Source organism: Acanthopagrus latus, chromosome 19 (assembly GCF_904848185.1).
Source record: "Acanthopagrus latus isolate v.2019 chromosome 19, fAcaLat1.1, whole genome shotgun sequence".
NCBI lineage: Eukaryota > Metazoa > Chordata > Actinopteri > Spariformes > Sparidae > Acanthopagrus > Acanthopagrus latus.
This window is the reverse complement of record NC_051057.1, coordinates 22,262,917-22,269,921: the sequence shown is the minus strand read 5'-3', so window position 1 is coordinate 22,269,921 and position 7,005 is coordinate 22,262,917.

Genomic DNA, 7,005 nt, shown 5'->3' with positions numbered 1-7,005 from the left:
TTCTTCGACTATAATAAAGTGACTTTAACTATGGCAGGTGGAGAAAAAAATGAGATCCTGTTCCATTTCAATACCCATTTGTATTAAGCTTTTTTCTTTTTTTTTCTTTTGGTACTTTCTGACTAGCCGTTAATCTAATTAATTTATGCAGCTCAGCAGGAGGAAAAAATGCGAGGTGGAAACTTTTCAAAAGACACCATTCCTTCATCCTGACAGGTTTTAATTTCCTTCATCAGATAGAAGCTATAATAACTGAAAAAAAAACCCCAAAAAACACCTTTTAGTTAACATCCTGATATGTTTAAAGATGATGGAAAACACCTCATTTTACAGTTTTTGGTTGCTTTGTGTAATCACATCACACGAAACTAATTATATTAAAAAAAATAATAATAAAAAAAGAAAATACTACCTGTTGTGCACTCTCAAAAGACTGCACAATCACAAAGTTAGGAGCTACAAGATACGCAATTAAGCCAAGCAAGAGTGACGGACACAAAGCAATCCAGTTATGAATACTTAATATGTGCAGAGAGAAGCAATTTAGTCTGTAGAAATTGGAATCAGACGGCTCCCACCAAGTCCTCGTTAGCTGAAAGCCCCTTGTTCTTAGAACTAATGTATCGGTACGAGGAAACATCACGCAGGAAGGAATCTGTTCAAACCCAACACTGGACTCTTTTTTTCTTTTTCCATCAGAGAACAAACTGTGGTGAAAATTACACTTTTCATTTGCGGGATAAACACTTTTCTGCCCGAGCTTATGATTCGGTATTTCCTGACGCTGATGTCGGAGCGTCGCCGCTCTAATTTGTGTCGTTATTTTTCTGTTTTATATTAAACTCTGAATGCTTTGTTTGATTTCGAGTTGTCGGGGATGAAAGTAGGAGAACAAATGGAAACAGAAGTCACTGTTGGAGGTATTGTTCGACAGATTATCTACATTTCTGCAAACAGCAGTTATGTTTCTTTATGTTCAGCTTATGATCTGCTTCAGTTTAGGCACGAAAAACCACTTCTCCTCGAATAATATCATCCAGTCAGTTTAACGACAGGAGAGTGGGTCCACCAGCGAAACCACTTAGTAAATCAAACTATTACTAAAACACTCTCGGGTCTCATGGATATGACTGATGCTATAGCAGCTATGCTAACTTCCTGCAGAGCCGCCATTGTTGTTTTGAAACGCACGGTCGCTTCTCTCACTGCGCGTCACAACTAAGATTAAAATCTGGAAACAGCGCTGGAAGCCAAAAAAACTCGACTTCACACCTACATACAAACCCAGATCGTCTGCGTGGTGGGGCTAGCTAACGGTTTAGCACCCGGCTAACTTGAATAGAGATAAAATTCTGATGATGAAACTTGTCATTTCATGGAGGCTGTGATGCTCGAAATCAAATTATCCACCGTTTTACAGCTGCTTCCTCACTTACGGCGACTTTTTGGGACAAAGTGCATCACGTGACGTTGTAATTATACAGTTTGGCTGCTACTAATGTTGGCTGCAAATCCTGAAACTCTTCCTGGGGGTCTTGCTCACAATTTAACCACGTCTGTAGCTGCCAGTAGATCCTCATATGTTGATTGGTTCGACGCCTGTGTGTCTGGCCGTGACTGCGTAGCTTGATCACGCGATCTTGCAAATCCAGCTGCCACGCAGAGTTAAGTCCATCCACCACTTCCTCTTCCACACACTGTTACGACAACTAAACTGCTGTTTTTTACTGGTATTTCAGAAAAGCGAACAGTTGGGAGCACTTCCCGGACTGAAATTGAGTTTGTCAGACGTGCTCTTCTTGGATCGGAGTGCGTATAGATGTAAAACCCCCCCAAAAATACGTATAGATGTAAAACTCCCCCAAAAAATACCTTCATCGTCACAGTAATAGTCGTGTTAGACCTTAAAAATAAACTCAGACATGTTTCAGCATCAAGACTTTGTCAGGGAGTCCAACAGACCTCAAGGAACAAAAAACGCTTTTATGGCGGCAACCCACAAACAGGAATCTGACACCTGAACCTCCAGACAGCGTAGGTGTGCACAGACTCCGGCAGATGGTCACAGTTTGGCCGACACGATATTTATCAGAGCTGAACAATAGATCAACACAATGAATAAACAATGGCACGACGCAAAACACACGTCTTTAAAGTTGAAATCCACACGAGGCCCAGAACTCTCTGACCCTTCGGTTCGGGTCCAGGCTGTCGTGATTTCTATTCCAGGAAAATAACCATCTGCAAAATTGATGTTAATGTAATTCTTGTGTCTGGCACCGGTTGAAAGAAGTGCAGGTGACCTTGCAGCGAGAGATCATTGTGATGCACGGGGAAGGTAAGAAGAGACTTCTTGACTCTCCTGAAGTCGTACTTAACCTGCTATTTTTATTCACAATGAAATGATGTGAGTCGAGACTCGCAGAGCAAACTTTATGTACCTGAGCGCGACCTGACCGCCTCTTTTCCTTCACACTCTGCCTTCAGTCGGTTTGTAAAAGATGAGATTCACAATTTCAAAAACCCAGATTGAAATATGTCAGAAACAGTTCAGTGTTTTTGGCGTCAGGACTCGGGATACGTGTTACAATTCTGACTCTTTGCACCTCAGAAGTCCGATTTAAAGATCAGAATTACGACTTTAATTTCGGAATCCTGACTTTTTTGCCAAGAATTTCGTCTTTTTGCAGGATTCTGATTTCTTTTCTCAGACTAACGAAGTAAAATAAAATGTTTTGATTTGTCAGAATTGTGAAAAGAAAAGTCAGAACCTTCTCGTCTGTCGTACGTTTGCCTGACTCGTTCGAATTTTCTATAACTAAGCAACGAGAGTCGTCAATCTGCTTCCTGCGTTTTCAGGTGTGTTGGACGGAGACGGTTTCCAAAGCAGGACGGAGACACTTTCAAAAAGATGTGGACGAGACCTCAGAGCCGACACGAATCCGTTAGACACGAAGTTGTGTTTTGTCCAAAGGCCGTGCGGTGTGAACTTCTTCTGTTCTTTTCTTTTCTTATCCGGTGGAACCAACGAGGGGGTCGAGCGTGTGATAATCTCATTAATCAAGACTCAACCGCGAGAAAGGCTGCGGCTTACAGCAAGCGAGCTATTACAATAAGAAGTTGTCTTTTAATTAAAGCTGCCCATAAGCTCGAACACACAAACACTTGCGTACAGCAGCACACAAACAACGGTGCCCAGAGCGCGCAGACTCCATATATCACCCATGTGCCGGCGCATAAGCAAAGCAATTATAGCATCGAGAGCCGGAGAGAGACAGAACAGAGCGGAGGGGGGAAATAAAAAAACAAAGCGCGTGATGAGCGTGTCCCCTTGAATTGATGGGTTTGAAATAGCAAAGTATTTATGTTGAACGCAGCTCCACCGCAGGGCCTCGGGAGCCCTCGCCGTCCCACCTCCCTGCCTCCGTGCGCTGCTCATCATCCCATTCAAATGAAATGTAAATCCCCGCTTTCCCCAGTTCCTACCATGTCAATACCTCTTTGACTCCCGCTCAGCCTCCTGCCTCCCCCCCCCCACATCTATTCAGCATCTCTCCTCCCTCCTCTAATGCTCTGTCTTTCTCCATCAATCTTTCTCTTTTTTTTTTTCTCCTTCTCCATCAGCTCCGGCTCTTTCCAACCTACCTGCTACTGTTTTTTTTTTGTTTTTTTTTTCCCATTTCTTCTTCTTCTTTTTTTCTGCTCTGCCAGAAAGCTGCAGCGAAGTGAGGCGGCAGAGTTTCATCACGCCACGCTCAACAAATCAATCTGGCTTCATGAAAAACATCTGCGGTTACTATATTATACACACACACACACATATATATATATTTGATATCTCATTAACGCCAGCTAAATTAAATCGCAGTTACTAAGAATCCTCTCTAGGGCCTATATGTGTTTGTGTGCTTTGACATTTAGTGTATCACCAGTAAATCGAAGGAACACAACTCCATAACTAATTAACAATATGATAAACAGGTTTTCTATTATGCATGGAAACTTTTTTTGGGGTGTTTTCTTCAAGCTTTTTTTTTAATTTTTTATTATTGACGAGCAGAAAACCAGCGAGGGTTCACGCAGCGTCTGCAGAAAGTAATTATAGTTGTAACGTACCGGCACATCTGTTGATTCCTCATTTATATTTACACATTAAGTTGATGCTGCGATCCCCGAGTGATTGACAGCTGGTAGCGAGTCAGAGGAGCTATTCTTAAATAAGACAGGCTGTATTGTTGAAGGATTAAATCATGACTTTTTTTTTTGTTTTGTTTTTTTGCGTGTGTCTGTTTATGTTTTTGGAAGGTTATTTTTAGGGAGATTAACTGATGGGTTTATCCTGAATAGGCAAAGTTGCATTTTGGCATCTTACTCAAGGACAATTTGACAAAAATGCTGATGAGCACATGGAGCCCGAAACTGCAGAAATACAAAAAACAAAAGAAAAACATAACCAACTTTGAACCGGGTTTGGTTTTTTTTGCAGTCGGTGATGTTTTGTTAGCTGTGTGGGACGTGATCTTGGACAGGCCGATCTACTAGCGGTATAGAAGTATGAAAATAAAAATGCCTAATTGAAAGAAATAAATGGAACACTTTGGTTTTTCATGCTGGGATAAAATAACCTTGTAGCAACAAAAAGTGCAATCGGTTCTCAAGGCTTTTAATGCTTTGCATCATTCAGCTGGATTATATAAACAAACCGCTCTTTGTGGATCTCCAGCCTCTTCAATTAAATCAAAAAATGTAAAAAAAAACAAAAAACAAGGTCATTTTTGAGGTACATGGTCGTTTCATCATACAGGGACAGTAGGATGTTTTTCACCATGGCAAGATTACTGCTTTCACTGTCAGAAGTTGGTACATTTGGTCTGATTACATTAATTAAAGTGTGGAAGTGTTGCACGATTAAATCATTTTATCGCCATTCAAGTTTGCGGGATTCCTAACCAGGAGTTTGCTGAAGCTATCTGGAAGATTTGAGTAATTTTACACCCGGGAAGTGGGATATTATTTTTCCCAGATTCCCCTTAAAACATGCATGCTGCTTTACACACCAAGCTGAGAACAATATATGTTTACATTCAAGTGATGGCGCCCTCTAGTGACTGTAGTATGACGGACGCAAAGGAGGAAGTCAGGTGGCGTTATGCTCTTGTCTTGGCCCCTCAAATGGTCCAAATTCCTCCGACTTCCTGAGTTGTTGGATTTGATGATTAACTGTTTTCGAGGTGATTCCACAGATATAGAGGGATATAGTCTGCGTAGAGAGAGGTCAGGGTCGATGGTTCGGTCGACAAAATGTTGGCAGACCTGCTGTTGTAGAGGCTGTTGACAAGCAACATGTTCCTGTTTGATTTTTGAGGACGTGAGAAAAGATGTCAGGCTTTACAGCAGCGAGACGTTCCGCCTTCTTCATCAGATAGCTGCTAACTGTCTGTCTGCTGTTTGCTGTTGCTCAGATCGATTACAGAGGGTTTATCAGAGCCTGATTGCTGATAACAGCTTCTGCTGCTGCTGCTGAGAGCTGTAAGACTCAACAAAACGACAAAACAACAACTCAAAAGAGGCTAGAATACTAAAATATTTGGCTTTCATTAGCCGTGCACAGTCTTTGAGCCACTTTTGGTTTGCGTAGATTTAACATTTCCTGCATCCAAAATGGAAAATAGAAAAAGAGTGGTTTTAGTTGTGTATAAATCTCCAATATTGAAATGTTACATACGCAAAATTATAGGAGAAGTAAGCAGCAGAAACACAAAACACAGTTTCATACAACAGTCTTGCCACACAGGTTTTTTTTTTTTTTTTGACAGAGCTCATTCTGGTAAAATATAGATTTTTCATCCCAGCCGGCGGAAGCGGCGGTAAAAGCCGTCATTACATTTGCGGGAGAATCTTCTCCAGCTTCCTCTGACAAAATGTCATCACCCACATCTACAGCGGGGGGGCCCATTGTCTGTCAGAAATAAAAAAAATAAAAAAAAAGTGAATATCCTCCAGCCCAGCTTACATTCCTGCTCTGGGAAGATTGGGGGTTCAGCCGAAGACTTACTTAGGGATGTGGACAGCTGAGCTCATTCGGCTGGGCGATGAGTTTCAGATACCAGGATGAGATTGTGGAACAGGACCGGAGTAATCCCAGGTCACCTTCACACAGCATCAACCCCCACAGGGCAGCAGCTACCCTCCATCTCTTCCCTCACCATCCTTCCTCCCTCCATACCTTCCTTGTCTGTCCATCTGTCTGTCTCTGGTTTTTCATTTTCTTTTTTTTTCTTTTTTCTCCATTTCAAATCCCTCCATCTCCTCCGAACCGCTCCAAACGCCCACTAAGTTGGCTTAGCCCGGGAAGTCACTCGTGTCTTTGTCATGTGGTCAGGAATGTACAAATACGGCGTCTTATCAGTTTGAATCGCACAGTAAGGCTGAGATAAAGAAAATCGCTCTACTTCCTCCATATTTGAGACCACGAAGATTTGTTTTTACCACGGATACTTCTCACTTAAGGATCAGACCATGGCAGTAACTATATATTCGTCTCAAACCATTTGGTACAGGAAGTCGGAAGTTTGACGGCTCTGAGCTAAACTGTGCAACAGATATAAAAGTTGTAAAACCTTGATCTTCCAGCTACAAAACAACAGAAGTTACGACACAATGCAGAAGCTACACGGAAGATAGTCGAGTCATTTTGGCTTCATGCGTCTCTGAGCAGCTTTCACAGCAACGATTTGGACTTTGCCTCCATGGTTTAATCCAGGTATAACTAAAAATGTCCTTGAGTGGCGTCCGTCCTGAGCAAGACAGTCTGTCCCCGCCACCACAGAAACTGCTCAGCCGTGGTCCGAAGAAATGTTGACCTCCAAGTCCCAACATGGCGGCTGCATGCAATATGTTATTTTGAAGATCATCCCATAAATCTTGTAAATCTAGGAGGCTAAGCTATATTAGTCAACTTCAGCGGGGTTTATTTATCTTCCCATGATTCGATTTTTCTGTACT